The sequence below is a fragment of the Nomascus leucogenys genome, chromosome 8 (genome assembly GCF_006542625.1).
Source record: "Nomascus leucogenys isolate Asia chromosome 8, Asia_NLE_v1, whole genome shotgun sequence".
In the NCBI taxonomy this organism is placed as follows: Eukaryota; Metazoa; Chordata; class Mammalia; order Primates; family Hylobatidae; genus Nomascus; species Nomascus leucogenys.
This window is the reverse complement of record NC_044388.1, coordinates 91,919,607-91,936,059: the sequence shown is the minus strand read 5'-3', so window position 1 is coordinate 91,936,059 and position 16,453 is coordinate 91,919,607. Positions and strand designations below refer to the sequence as shown.

Sequence of the window (16,453 nt, the reverse complement as noted above, 5' to 3'; positions counted from 1 at the left end):
TCTCTTTTTCTTTCTTGTTTGGATTTATTTACTTAATCAATATTAATTGAAGGTCCCATACTCATGACATATGCTTCTCTAAAGTGCTGTGAGATATATGTCCCACAATTATTCATTGTCAATATTTATTATTTATGTATTATTAGATTAGTTACATATATGTCAGTGGAGAGGACCAGTGTTGCCCTTAGGAGCTTATTTTCTAGTGTGGGAAATGAGATAAAATACACAAAATAAATAAGATATATAGAATACATGATGGAGGTAAGTGCTATGGAGAAAAATAAAACAAGAGAGGGAAACAGAAAATAAATGTTGGGATAGGATTTTAATTTTAAGAAAAGGGGTCAGGTACGTCTTTGCTGAGAAAGTCTCATCTGAGTGAAGACCTGAAGGAGATGTGGAAATCAGCTGTGTAGGTTTCTGGGGGATGGAATTTCAGACAGAAGGGACAGCAGGCAGGCTAGTGTGGCCAGAGCAGAGTGGCAGGGATGGCGGTGGGGTGTAAGTGGTGAGTTCAGGGAGGGAACAGGGAGTATGGTCCTGTTAGTTGTTTTAGTTAAGGTCTTTGGATTTTACTCTGAATAAAACAAGAGGCCTTTGGAGAGCTGTCAGCTCCGGAACCACAAGTCTAACAGGTTTATTAGGATCACACTGGTGACTGAGTTAAGACCAGGCTGTATGGGGCAAATACAAAGGAAGAACCTCCAAGAAGTAACCTGGGTGAGAGAAGACAGAGTTGCAGCAGGCTGGTCACAGGGCAGATGATGAGAAATCGCTGGATCCAGGATATACTTTGGGGGTAACACAAACCAGTTTGCCATCAGATTGGGTGTGGGGTGTAATCAAAAGAGGCTTTTTGTTCTGAGCAACGGGAAAGATGAAGTTGCCATGAACTGAGACTGGGGAGTCCATCAGAGTAGTAGGTTTAATGAAGAAAAATGGGGACTTTAATTTTGAAAATGATAAGTTTGAGACACCCAAGGAGAGATAGCAAGTATGCTGTCATATATATCAAGCTGAAGTTTGGAGAAGTGGTACAGAATAGAGGAAATTAGAGCTATTGGTATGCAGGTGGGATTTGAAGCATGAGACGGAATGAGGTCACCAAGAGAGTGAATGTATATAAAGCACAGAAGGTGTCCAAGGGCTGAGTTCTGAGATACTTCAATAGCAGAAGATGATAGTGAGAAGCAGAAGCCAGCTAAAGAGACTGAGAAAGACTCTTTCCTGGCAGTGAAGCACCAGGAAAACCAACAGATCATGTAAGATGTCTCAGATGCCAAGTGAAGAAAGCGTTTCAAGGACAAGGTGGCAGTCAACTGTATTATATGTTGCTAATCAGTGAACCAAGATGAGAATTGATGTTTCACTTTTGTGTTTAGCAATGTGGGTGTCAATCATTATTATAATAATTAGGTTTATATATAATAACCTTGATAACAACAATTTTGGTGGAGAGTAGAGGTGAAAGTGCGATTTAAGAATGATGAAGAGAAAATGAGTAGAAAGCTTATTCATCAGCTCTGGGTTTTATACAAGTTACAGAACCTCAAATCCTCCCTCCCTCTGTTCCTCCCTCCCTCTGTTCCTCCCTCCCTCTGTTCCTCCCTCCTTCCATTTCTCCCTCTCCCCTCCCTTCCCTTCTCTTCCATCCTCTTCCCTTCCATCCCCTTCCTTCTTTCCTCCTTTCCTCAATCTCTAAAGCGAGACGATAATATCTTTTTTATGTACGTAAATCATGACAATATACGATATGTCATCAATAAAAATAGCCTCTTCCTGCTCTTTTAGGATCCTATGTCTTGTGTTCTCGGTGGCTGTGATAGGATTTGCACGAGTAGATATCCATTAAATGTCCATGGATGGAGATGAATTAGGTCCTTAATTCTGCTTCTGACCCAGGTGTCTGGTTATTTGTTTGGTGCAAACAACAAAAAGTTCCTGTTAAAGGTGATAGCTAAATGTTGGAGGCCACTACCAGCTTTTCAGGAAAGAAGCCTTTTGGCTCAGAATTTCATGGAGCTTCTGACTGTAAATAAAAATTGCATTGACTTCTGCTTGGAAGTGGGGATGGGAGGTCTGAGAGTAAGTGCACTCTGTCCAGGGCAGCCTCCTGCGGAAATGATTTCCAGAGCAGAGTGCCAAAGTGCTTTCGTAAATGACTCTGGCTCACCCCTTTCTCTATCTTCTGCCCTGTGTATACAACATTTATAAAAATAAACATTTGCTGGAGGCATTTGGGAGGAAGCCAAGGTGAAGCACCCAGCAAAAGAAACAGATACACCAGAGAACTCAGAACTCCCAAGAAGAATATAAGTTTTCAGAGGAGGAAACAGAGGGACTAGCAGATGTTTGGGAGGATGGTGATAGGAGAGGAATGTATGAGTTTTAGAGTTTCCATTCTGTCCACTCTTGGCTTCTCCTTTCATGCACCATATTGTTATGAGTGAATGAGAGTGGATGAACTTCTCCACTGGACTGCATGATCCTTGAGGGAAGGGACCCTCAAATGAGTACTCATTTTTGGATTTGGGCTATTGATCCAATATGATACATTTATCAAGTACCTACTTCATGCCAGGAACTCTGCTCCTACAACCACATTCATCATGCATTAGATGCTCCATAGTTAAATGAGCATTCATTCACCCTTAAAAGTTAGTACCACATTTGCTCTACTGGGCGCAGTGAATATGTCATCTCCTCATAAAAGCCAGTATAAACTCCCACCCTAGGCAGAATAAGGCTTTTCCTCCTGTAAACTTCATGGCTTTTCAGATTTCCCTCACTGAAAGCTCTAGAAGCTCACTGAGTGTGAGGCTTAGCTTTGCTTACCTGTATACCCCACTACCTAGAACAGTGCCTGGCATATAGTAGTTGCTATGGTCTGAATGTTTGTGACCCCCCCACCAAACAGCAAAATTCATATGTTAGAATCCAACATGATATAATAGCATTAGGAGGTGAGGCCTTTTGGGAAGTTATTATGTCCTTAGGGCTCTGCCCTCATGAATGGGATTAGTGTCCTTATAAAAAAGGTTCAAGAAAGGTATCTTGCCCCTTCCACCATGTGAGGATACAGAAAGTGCCATCTAAGAGGAACAGGCCCTCACCAGACACTGAATCTGCTAATGCCTTGACCTTGGACTTACCAGCCTCCAGAAATATAAGCAGCAAAATCTGTTGATTATTAATTATCCAGTTTAAGCTATTAATATTTTGCCATAGCAGCCTGAAAAGATGAAATCTGTAGATATTCCATTAATATGAACAAATGATTAGTACCCAGTTTCATTATTTTAAAGTCAAATATTTTGATTCTGTCTCTATTACTAGGCTGTGAACACTTTGATGGGAGAGGTGGTGCTATTTTCTTCTTAATTTTTCCATTTCATGGCATAGAGACGTGACTTAGTAAATGGTAATGGGATAAATGTATAACCAAACCTTCATTGTTTTTTATGAGTTTCTTTGAAATTATTCACTGCTCTATAAAATCTAACATGTAATTTTATTATGTAAAATGTGTATTACAAAAGAGATAGTCAAAGGCTCTTGCCGAGATAAGGGTACTGCAGGGAGTGGTGGAAGGATGTGGTATGTGTGGTATGACCCAGACTGATGCCACTAATGAGAACGTCAGAGGACGGGCCATGAAAGCTAAAGAACGAATTTCAATACATCGTGTAGTCAAGTGATAAGTAGTCCTGAATTTGGCAAGGGGTGAAGAAAGAGGTGAGAATAGGAAGATGTTTATTCAGACAAAGAAAACAGCATTTACTATAGCATATAAGTGATAAAGTGAAAGGAAAATAATAGAATTTCAGGAAAATGATAGTAATTCAAAATGGCCAAAAGGTAGATTGCAGGTGAGCAGGGGCATCCAGTGGAGAGAAGGCACAGAAGTGAGGAAGTCAGGGACCATGTCAAACAAAGCCCTGTTATTCATGAGCAGGTTAGCCTTTGCCCTCTTTCTTTCCTCAATGCTGAATCACCTATTTTCTTTCCTGATCTTCATAAACACAGAGGGGCATTAGTTAGATAGGTAATCTACTAGAAAAACTAATGAGCTGATATCAAGAGAAACTAAGTCAGTTGAAAATATCTGGAAATATCCCATTGGTAGAACTAGACCTAAATTCCAAATCTCCACCTTTTTTTTTTTTAAGACGGAATTTTACTCTTGTTGCCCAGGCTAGAGAGAAGTGGCGTGATCTTTGCTCACTGGAACCTCCATCTCCCAGGTTCAAGCGATTCTCCTGCCTCAGCCTCCCAAGTAGCTGGGAATACAGGTGCTTGCCACTGGGCCTGGCTAATTTTTTGTTTAGTAGAGACGGGGTTTCACCATTGTGGTCAGGCTGGTCTTGAACTCCTGACCTCAGGTGATCCACCCACCTCGGCCTCCCAAAGTGCTGGGATTACAGGCATGAGCCACCGTGCCTGGCCAATCTCCACACTCTTAAATCCAAATGGCAGCAGTAGGAATGGAAACTAGATAACATCTTTTATGCCAATTCTAATTAACTGGTAGTGGATGTCTGTAGTCTGTTTTCAGTCTGTGATCCAACTGTGCTCTAAAGAAATGAGAACTCAGATTGATTCACCCCGATGCCTCGGGAGGGCGAGGGGAAAGAGCAGGCAGCCCCACCTGTCATGCATCCCGCATGCCCTGCAACAGCATTGTGCAATTCTCAGTTACACCACGCAGACCTCTATTTCTCGGTGAATTCTTTCTAAATGATTATGATTCTTCATTTATCCCCTTTCTTTGTTGGAACACTTCTTCACTATGACACATACCAGAGATTTTCCTAGAAATCCAGAAAACTGCTATTGTGGGCCAGTCAGGCTAGTGATTACGAAATTCTCCAAATTCAAAAATGGTTCATTTGAATCAGCCAAACCAAAGAAAACTCTTACCACCAATTCCCTCCCACAGATTTTTCAAGCTAAAGTGAATTAGGGTTATCCAATTACACATATATTAACAGTGATTACTACCTTAAGATGACTGCATTTCATTGCCATAGGAAGCATTTTAGTTATTCAAGACTTAGATATGGAAAAATGTACGCAAGCTAAGGTGTCAACCCTCCCATAGTACGATATTGGTGATATTGGTACTTTTCTGTAGGTACTCACCATATATTTTCCTGCCATCATGATAGCACATTTCACTTGGCAGCTATTTTGTAAATATTTATTAAATGCATAAAGGAATGAATTAATTGATGCAACAAATAGGTCAAATAGGTATATGAGTGAAGGCAGAAATTAATTATTCTTATCTAAGGCTAATGAAACTTTTTGAGGAGAAGAACCATGTATTTTCACCTTTGTGCTGCCTTGGAGGCTAGCATGTTATCTAATATGTAATTTTTTTTTATAAAACAGACATAGATTTATTGGAATATTATCACTCCTGGTAGATTATATGTCTTTATATACTTTGGACTATAGTCCATGGATATGGACTACATTCCACATGCTTTTTAAAATTCTTCACAGATCCTAGCACAGTATGTGGTGCTTAGTAAGGTTAGACCTAGCAATGTATGTTTTATGTCATCTTTGGGATTTGAATTTCTCCACAAGTGCTTCATGAATAACTTGTATCACAATATTAATATTAGAACCCAGCAGAAATCATTCTTAGTTCCAATTCCAAGACAAAGCATAAGAATTTTTAACAAGCTTGTTGGGTGGTTCTGGTGAACAAAAGTTAGAGAATCATCTTCTAAACTAAGAGCTACTTGAGGATAGAACTAGGTTTATGCATCTTTGACTTTCTTGTAATGCAGCATAATTCCCAGCTCACAGTTGGTCTTATTTATCGAATGTAGGAGCTTTCAGAGTAAGTTACCTGCTGGCTGTGATGACTGTTGATGTGGTTTGGATCTGTGTCCACCTCCCCTCCTGCCCCCCACCAAGTCTCCTGTTGAATTGTAATCCCCAATGTTGGAGGTGGGACATGGTGGGAGGTGATTGGATCTTGGGGGTAGATTTCTTATGAATGGGTTAGCACCATTCCCTTGGTGCTGTTCTCATGGTAATGAGTGAGTTCTTGTGAGTTCTGGTTGTTTAAAAGTGTGCATCTCCCCCTTCGCTCTCATGCTTCTGCTCCTGCCGTGTAAGATGCCTGCTCCCTCTTTTCCTGCTGTCATGATTGGAAGCTTCCTGAGGCCTCCCCTAAAGCAGAAGCTGCTATGCTTCCTGTACAGCCTGCAGAATCATGAGCCAATTAAACCTCTTTATTTTATAAATTACCCAGTCTCAGGTATTTCTTTATCACAATGTGAGAATGGACAAATACAACTGTCAAATTGGTGATGTACTACCAACGTAGTCAAGTTAACAGGTGATCTCAAAAGGGCAAAATTGTGTATCGTAGTTGTTTTTGCCAAAGTGCTTCTGGAAGTTAGGAGAGAGTGCCTCAAATTTTGTGAAACTAGGCATTCCTAACACTGCGCATGGTCTGGGACCTTATCTAAGGAATATGCTACTAGTATTGTTGAGTTCACTAATCTCTGAACTCCACAATACCATCTACTATATTGACATTGATCAGGCTCCCTGTAAACAGACTCCAAGGCTGGGATTTGTGTGTCAGAATTTCATCAAGGAGTGCTTTTGGGAGATACACCTGTGGGAGTGTGAAGGCACTAGGGCTGGGCAAAGGGAGGAGTTGGGTCTCATGCAGTCACAACAGAGGCTTCCATCAGTCCCACTGGAATCACTGGAGCTGGGATGGCCTTCAGAGTTGTTCCACATGAGGCAAGGGGGCCATGTTTTTGTACCCCACATTGAAGAGTACTGGATATGGGCTGGCCATGGGAAGGGGTGTGACCTAGGGTGAGGAGGCTCCCTGAAGTAGAGGGCAGTTGGTAGCTGGAGGGCTGACAGTGAACAGCAATCCCAACATCAGGGAATAGGAGCCCCTTAGTCCTGAAGAAAGGTATCTGCATGGCACACCACTGCATCCAACATGTAAATTATCTACAGTAACCATTTCTGAAGAATTTACAGTTTGAAGATAGTACACTATGTTGCAGTAAATCATAGGATTTGGAGTCAGGAATAATGAATCTAAATCATACTGCTTCTTTTTATTAGCTGTGTAACCTCCATAAGTCACTTAAATTTTCAGAATCTCAGGCTTTTATTTCTAATAGTGGTGTTTGCCAATGCCTGGCTCCTGGAAGATGATATATACAAGCACCTCTGCCTCCTCACCCTTTCCCCTTAAAGGTTATTTAGCATTGTCTTAACATTCATTCATCTGTCAGACATGCCTTTTTTGATTTGACTAATTATATATTTGTAAAACTAAAATGACTTGGGCATAGGTACAGTTGTATCCCTTGAGCATGTTTACTAAATTGGTACCTTTTGAAAAAAATAACTTTATTTTATTTTATTTTGAGACAGGGTCTCACTCTGTAGTCCAGGCTGAAGTGCAGTGGTGTGATCTTGGCTCACTACAACCTCCACCTTCCAGGTTCAAGCAATTCTCCTGTCTCAGCCACCCGAATAGCTGGAATTACAGGCGTGTGCCACCAGGCCTGGCTAATTTTTGTATTTTTCTGTAGAGACAGGGTTTTGCTATGTTGGCAGGCTGGTCTTGAACTCCTGATCTCCAAGTGATAGGCCCACCTTGGCCTCCCAAATTGCTAGGATTACAGACATGAACCATCATGCCCAGCAGAAAAAAATAACTTAAAAAGGAAGTATATTGACAGGCTTTACATCATAATGTGATAAAAAAGTAATTAAAGGAAACAGTATGAAAAAAATTAACCACTTATTTAAAAAATATTTGAGTGCCTATATCCTATGCTAGCCCTATTGCATGTGCTTAGGATTTATCAGTGAACAAAGTAGATGGAAATCCTCTTTTTTCAGAGCATACCTTCTAAAAGGGAACTAAAAACAAATTTAAACAAATACACAAGTTTGTTAGAAAGTAGTCAGTATGGGGAAAACAAGGCTTTAGGGAGGATGCAAATTGCAGTTTGAAATAGAGTGATCAGAGTGAGCCTCATTGAAAAAAATGGCATTTGAATGAGCATTGTAGGTGTTATGGGAGTCAGCTTTGAAGAAGAGTATTCTGAGTAGAGATCACAGCTGGTGCAAGGATCCTGAGGCAGGGGGATGCCTGTCATATGTAAGGAATAGCAGGGAGACAGGTAGAGAAGGTAACCAAAGTGTGATGCTTTGACTATCCTAGCCTCTCTGCCAACACACAATTCAGGGCCTACCCTCCCAAAGCCATTCCTAAGCCCCTCCCTAAGCCCCTGCTCTGCTGGAGTAGCCCACACTATGTTACGTTTGTTCCTCTTCACTTTCTAACTCCATACATGGAGCAGGAAACTACATACACCATGCAGTATTATTATTCCAGCTTTCCTCTTTTTCTATTGAAACCACAATAGTGGATTCAGTCTGGAAAACATCACCAGGATAGAATAAAAAACATACACACAAAAAAATCTAAGTTACATAGAAGCCTGGAACTGATGTCCCCAAATTCTGTTTCAAACCCAAACCTGGAATTGACACCCCAAATAAGCTTCCACAAGATGACTCAAGGCCGGTCTTCATCTTGCTTCAGTATGTCCATGATAGCCACTAAGAGAAACTGATCTTGTATGTTTCCACAACTTGAATGTTTCATCCTGGAATGGAATTTATAAAATGGAAAGATAAAAATAATGATTTGTGGTATAAGTAACAATCCTGCCTCTCAGATGTATTCTGCCCCTGTGATCTGGATTCCATTTGGATTGAACATTTTCATAGATGTACACACACAGGGTTGTTCCCATTGCTTAAATTCATACTCATAACTCAGCCTTAGTATCCCAAAAGGATCTAGTGATGGATCTCACAGTCTTGTAGAGAAAACTGTTCAAGATTTTAATTGAAGTCCTTGACCTCCAAATCTTCTGTGATTTTATTCCTATTTGTGAAGAAGGAAAATTCTGGATCCTTTTCCCCATGTTCAGGAGAAGCTACATAATTTCAGTCTTTGAAAGCCAGAAAACCTACATATTTGCTGGTCATGATTTGGTGCATTTAATAGTGTGCCACTCCTTCTGAAAGACCTGAATGTTGTTACATTTCTGATGAATTATCCAAAACACATTTTTGCTCTCTCTGGTTTTGCCCCGGTGTCTCTAAAAACCATTTTGACAATGCTACCAAATAACTGTACTTTTAGTCAAGATGCTTAAAATTCATCAAACTCTTTTTTATCTGTAAGAAAGAATCTTGTAACTGGAACAGAATGACAAAGATTTGACACCTGGCACTTCCATGTATTAACTTTGTGATCTGAAGCCGAACACTTAAGCATTCTGCACTACAGTGTCCAAGTCCGACTAAGCTACTCACAAGAAACTATACAACTATACTGTGGATTAAGCTTTGCCGGATAACTATAAACTGATATTCAGGTGAAAGAGGCATTAAGGTCTGCTGCTGGTGGTCATGGAGGTCTCCTTGTCCCTGACGTAAAATTCTATGACATACAGAGCAGTTGCTTAAATTTTTCTAATCCTTTAAAAAAATCAAAAGCACTCGCATGTGCATGTTCTTATTCTACTCATATTATGTCTGTTTCCTTTGGGAGTTAACCCCTCTGAGTCCCAAATCTATATCTTACAGCTCTTGAAGCATCATCCTGTTTCTCACTAGGAGAATCAGTTTATGTTAATAATTAAGAACTCAGACTCCAGGGCCAGAAAGATTGCAAATTCTTTCACTCACTAGCTGCCACGGGTAAATTTCTTCACTTCTCTAAGGCCAAGTTTTACAAAGTAAACATAATAATGGTAATTACTATATAGGATGTTGATTGTATTTAATGAAATAATGCATATAATTATTTTGGCATAGTGCCTGCTACATAGCAAGTGCTTAAAACTGATTATTATTGTTGTTGTTGCTGTTATTAATATTATTATTTAACCATAAATGTTACATAACTCTGTTTTTTAAGTTAGGCATTGCAATTTTGTCTGCCAAGAAAAATGACTCTGGGTCATTAAGGTTAAAATGTTTAACATGAATATAAGGTTATTAATATACTTTTCTCATAGATCATCATTTCTTTAAAAAAGAAAGCCATTCTGATGCATTATTCTGATCTCTGTGTTAAAAGGGGTTTGGGGTGGAGGATGGTGGGGAACTGAACCATCAGGTTTAACTGAGAATCCATTGTAATTAAGGTGCTGTGCTAAGAATAGAATTGAGATATTTGGACTCTAATCAATATGTACTTAAAAGAGAGAGGCCTTTCAAGTGGAAGAGAAAAGGATATTTGACCAGCAGTTCTTCTGCTACCACGTACACTGCTCCCTCCAATTTCTCTAACGAAACACACATGTAGAAACTTCAATGTCCAGGTTGCTTTTACTAGCTATTCCCAGTTTGTCCAGCTCTCGTTACAACCTGATGACTTTTTCCCTGAGAGATTTAAAAAAAAAAAAAGCTTTAAGTTTATGTAGGTACTTTGTTGCAATACAGATCCTGATGAAATTTATGATCTTGCAGACTTCTGTTTGAATCTTAGCTCTGACATTTACATTAGCTGTGTGACCTTGAGAAGATTCTGAGCATCTCTTGACATATTTTCCTCCGATCCAATGTGATGATTAAATGAGATAATTGAATCTATCGTTTCTTGAGTGCCTATCATTCTTCTTGTCCTAGGCAAGGTGAGAAACACCAAAAAATCTTTACATAGAGTCCAACTTTAGGAGAGATGAGATATGCATGTAAATCACACTGCACTATTATTCACATAATGATGACTTAATAAATGATAGCTGTTTTATTATTGTTATTAGTATTAGCAGTAATAGTATGATCATGATTATCTGCTATTGAAGAGCATTGGGCAAGAGAAGACACATAGGTTTTCTAGAGCAAATGTGTTTGGGCTGGAACCCAAGATGTAATTGGGACACTGAATGCATGTGTAAAGCTGACAAGACTTAATAATTGCAAAACTCAGGAAGTAAATGCTGAGTCTTAACCCTACCGCCACTCCCCAGTACACACAGGTAAGTGCAAAACCAAAAGTAGAAGGTGAAGATTTTGATTCACCTCAAGGCAGCTCATTTTCCTGCATCCTTATAGCTAGGACTATGCCTTAATCCCTTCTCCTGAGCTAAGGGACTATGGGAGAGAAGTCCAAACTTCGAGCCTTTCTGAGGTAAGAGGGTTTAAAGAGAGCATCTCTGATTGCCCCTTGGAAGTTTTCACAGGTTTCTTTTTCTCTAGACGTGGCAGCTGATGGGGTATAGGATACAGCCTTGCTGTCCGATATAAAACAAAGGAGTACAGTGAACTAGGATGCCAGAATATCAAAATGGAGCTTGGCGTGTTTGCTCAGTTCCTTCTTTGTTTTATATTTTGGGGAAACTGAAGCTCAGGGAGGGGAAAACTTGGGTAAAATCATGTAGCCAGAAGGTATTAAATACTACAGCCGATAGGAACCCAGGATGTGTGGCTCAAAATTGAGCGCTGTTTGTTTGTTTGTTTGTTTGTTTGTTTGCCATATAACACAGTTGTTTGACTCCACATAGCATATTACAAAAGAGTATAACTGCAAAATGCCTTAGATATCTGAGGCCTCCCATTTTAGAGATAGGAATACTGAGTGAGGCCTGCAGAGAAAAATGGACTTGTCCAAGGTAATAGTGAATAAATTGTTGCATTTCAATTAGAATGTAAATCTCTGTACTCAAACAATATACTTTCTAGTGCCCACTCTCACACTGTTGCAAAAAAGTCATGGGCTGGAGAATTTTGGGAGCAGTCTCCACTCCTTGAGGTTTTCTGCATATAGACCAGGAGTCAGCCTTTGAAAGCCTTAAGCTTGTGGTTGGCTATGCTCCAGGTTGGCTGCATGTACCTCCCAAGTGGCAATTCCCATGAAATATCTCACAAAAACATGGTGGAAAGGAATGAGATCTTTTATTAAATCTGTTTTAGGCTTGTTGCCTGCTGGACTATCTTGGCCAGTTCAACTTCTTCCTCAATTTCTTGGCTCTTAAACATAAAGTACAGGTGCTGAGCTTCGGAGTCCAGAGGACTGACCTCAGGATGAATGATCCTGCGGGTGCTCTTTGTAAGTAGAGCACCTATTGGCTGAGTGTTGCTGGCCAGAGCTACCTACGAGATAAGCCATTCAGCTCCTTGGCCAGGTACTAGTGAAAGAACCACAACAAACAAGGGCATCTGGAAACATGTAATCAGAATTGGCACACTTGCAGGGGAAATGCAGTGCAGTATATTAAATTATTTCTGCAACCACAGCTCTGTATTTAAAAGGGAAAAAATAATCATATGTAATGTTTCATATTTCAATTTTAAAAGAGGGAGGCTTGGTTTTTAACGTCAAACACAGAGTTCAGGGCAAGGCGCATAGTTGGATTTGTAATTTATTTTCATGTGCTTATTTATTTATGGCTAACCAAGTTCCACAAAGAATTTGAAGCAAAGGATTTATATTTTTTTCTTTTCCAAGTTTGTTTAGGCCAATAGTTGTCACTGAGTGGCGTATCATTGCACTAGAAATTTGGGGGACAGATAAAAGAAGACACGTCATTCTTGGCCTCAAAGTCTCAATCACAGGAAACAAAGATAGAATTATGATGGTGATGATGATGTACACAATGTTATGGTTCATCAAAGTATTATCACATGTGGTAACCTAATGATCTTCTTAGATGATACTGCAAGCAAATATAATTTCCTCTAGCTTACACAAAGTACTAAATTGATATGATGTAAAGAAAGGAAGAATGGTCTACTCAGATTCACTTGGCTGATAGTTGGTAGAATCAAACCTGGATTCCTAGAATTTTAAAATTGAAAATAAAATCCTTGATTCACCAGTTCAGGCACTGAGACAGAAAAGAGGAAGAAAGGCTGAAATTGTTTAGAAAGGCTTTATGAAAGACATGATATGTGACTAAGCAAGAAAGACAATAAGTGTTTGTTTTGGTGGAATCGAGAAAGAAAACAGCAATGCAACGAATGACTTCTCCTCCCGTCACAGAGGAAACTGACCAAGTTTAAGCACATTCCATATCTACTTGGTGTTAAATGCTTCCTGAAGCTCATCCACTTGCCTTGTTTGCTATCCAGAATAGCATCACAGGTGGTTCAAACTATCCTGACAGTTACAAAGCCCAGCTTTCACCTTTTCCTGGGTGAGGGACTAGTTTTGGTCATGGCCTCCATCAGGACCACTGCAGTTAGAGCCCGAGAAGCTCCAGTCTCGATGGGATCCATGGAGCCTCTGGCCGCATACACAGACTGGGTGGTAAAACCCTTTTCACATTCACCTGGATGATACTTGGTAGAGTCAAACCAGGAATCTACCCACCAGGAAGACTTTTGTCAATGGAAAACAGGAACAGAGAAGTACGTTGATAGATACATTTCTTTTTCAATTTTTCTATCCTACCTTTATCAGGCTGTTTTGAGATGCAGCAGCCTTAAAGGACCAAACAACCAACTGTGTTTTCTTGAGAAGCTATAGCCACCTTATAATGGCTTTCCCTTAAAATATTATGTTTGCTTATTTCTAGAACATCAAACTCTCCTTGTTTTTCTTGTTCTTTCTGCTCACACCTTAGTCTCCTTTGGAATTCTTAATATTGAAATGCCCAAGTCTTCATCTTTGGACACTTTCTTATCTAGGGTTAATATTTTTGGGTGAAAAAGCATTCTTATTGCAGATAAATATAAAACATTTTCTTTTTTAGCCCAGACCTGTTTCTTGGACTTTCAGATTTGTTTATCAAATGAACTGCCTGATCAGTATTTCTTTGTGTATGTCTAATCAGCATCCCAAACTTAACATGACTACAACCCAACCTTTTATCTTCCACATGTACAGCAAATAAACAAACTTGCTCTCTAGTAGTTTTCCCCACCTCATGAAGTGCCTGTTCTAACCTGCAGTTGCTAGAGTAACCTCTGACCTCTTTTGTTCAACATCCCCCTACCATCTCCAATCCGTTAATGAATACAGAATCAATCCACTTATCCCCCTTCCACAGCAAGATGCCATCGTGTTTTGCTACATTAGCGCAGGAGCCTCCTAACTAATAATGTCTTTGCGGCTACCCAATTCCCCTAGTTTCAAGGCAGAAGACTGAGCAGCTTTTTTTAGAACATAAATCAGATAACAGCTCTCCTTAGCTTAAAACTCTCTTCAATTTTGCAACTTGCTCAGACTGGAAGTCTGTCCTTAACATGGCCTACAAATCCCTCTCCAATCTGCCTCTCCATGATGTCAATAACCTTTTCCTTTCTGTCTCCATAGACTCTTTGTCCCTCCTCCAACATGCTATGCTTGCTCTCTCCTTGGGCCTCTGCAATAGCCATTCCTCTGACTAGAGGTAAGGTACCATAAATATGTGCCTGGATCACTTCTTCACCTCTTCAGGTCATTGCTCCAAAGACATCTTCTCAAGAAAGCCCCTTCTGACCACCTTATATAATATTCCCACTGAACTCTTGTCTCCTTTTCCTGCTTTATTATTTATTTATTTATATTGATACATATTTGATGTACATATTTTGGGAGTACATGTAATAATTTCATACCTTCATATAATCCTAATCAGGGTAATTAGGATAGCCAACACCTTAAATATTTAGCTTTTCATTATGCTAGAAACATTCAACTAATTCTCTTCTAGCTATTTTGAAATGTACAATCAAATTAATGTTAACTATAGTCACCTTATTTAATTTTTTTGTATATGATTTCTCCCATTAAATATGTGACTCGTTTCACTTATTTATTTGATGTATTGTCTATATCTATCCTCTCATTATAGGCACCATGAGTCTTGGGCCCTCCTCTAGCCTCCTATCCCCAGCCCCTGAGACAGTATCTGGCACATGGAAGATGCCCAATAGATATTTGTTGAATGAGTGAGCACTCTGTCTCTTTGCCCTGAGTGCTCTATGATTGTCTTTCCTTTGGGATCAGTGTTTCCGATTGCTGAGGTGATGAGAAGGTTGTGGTAAAATGCCTTTATGGTCATCGCTTGCTACTCAGAGCCTCAACAGAAGTTGCATCCCCCCTAAGTGCAGGAAAACATAGCACATCCTCTGTAGCATATATGACTCTGGCCCTCAACAAAGAGCAAGAACATTAACATGAACATAGTCCAGGCTTACAAAAGGCTGTCTCTGATCTATCAGTCCCTTCCCTCAAGCAACTTCCAGGCTTATAAGGCAGGTAAATCATTCCCAAGCAGCTGGTATAGTGTGCTGATGGCAATGACTTACAGAGTGACATTTGCACATGCAAAAGGGAAGGAACAGTATTGGAGAAAGGCTTTAAGTTTTTATTTGAGCCAAATCTTTACACGGTATTTCAATAAGCAAAAATAAAATGAAAAGGGGACATTAAAAAAAAAGATATTTACCGTGGGACCATGGGACTTGAGAGAAATGGATTCTGGAAGCTGTGGCTGAGCATCTGAATTTATTCAGGTTCTGAAGGGCAGCATTATGAGTGGACCCCAAGATCAACAAATCCTCACAGAGCCAGGCATTTGGTGACAGTTTGTGAGAATGTAACAATGCAAAATTTAGCCTGTATTGGCTGTCATTATAAAAAAAATACATATATCAAAATGTGTATTTGAGGGAAGTAAAACGTTCTGTTTGGCTTCTGTACCAGGGCTGGTTAGTGAAGAATGAATAAAGCAAGTGTTATTATTATTATTATTATTATTATTATTATTATTACAATGATAATTCATGTGGTTGCTTGTGTGGAGCAAAGAAATTCTTGTGTAAATAGCGTTTAATAGTAGTTGATGAATGTCTGGACTCTCATGTATCAGGTCAGCTTGCAGAGAATTTTACGTTTAATTTACTGGCTTTTGCGTTCATCCTTTCACTTTTTAAAAGTTGGGAAAGTAAATGCAATTTTAACAGGACAAGCAATTTACACTATAAAATGTATTTTGTGGTTCCATTAGTGAATTGAAGCTCTAGCATAGGCAGCTTATATGCCAATTCATTAAAATATATCTGCCCTCAAATAACAGACAAAAGGATCTAGGACTAGAAGATAATAATTTTGAACCCCTGCCTTGCTAATTGTTAGCTGTACGAACTTAGTTAGACACTCCTCCAAACCTTGATTTCCCTCTTGGTGAAACAGAAAATACTAAGGCTATTTCTAGGAAGATCCAATGAGATAAGATCTAATAATATGAAGTGTTTGCAAATTATAAATCTCAATTTGTCTAGAAAATTTGTGTTCTTATTGCAGTTATTGCTTATATATCAGTTCTTCTGTCCCTTCCTCAGTGTCCTCATTAAAAGATGCTGACAAAAATCAGTTGCATTTATATATACTATTAAACTATTTGAAAAAAATTAAGAAAATATTGTCATTTACCAA

At 39.4% G+C, this 16,453-nt stretch overlaps 1 long non-coding RNA gene across 1 annotated transcript in view; it reads left to right on the top strand.

Moving 5' to 3' along the window:
• The first annotated feature begins 1,074 nt into the window (after nt 1-1,074).
• LOC101179190 overlaps nt 1,075-16,453 on the top strand; it is a 34,238-nt gene continuing 18,859 nt past the window's right edge. Inside the window, exon 1 of the long non-coding RNA XR_178665.3 lies at nt 1,075-1,265. This is a non-coding gene — a long non-coding RNA (uncharacterized LOC101179190). The remainder of the gene's footprint in view (nt 1,266-16,453) is intronic.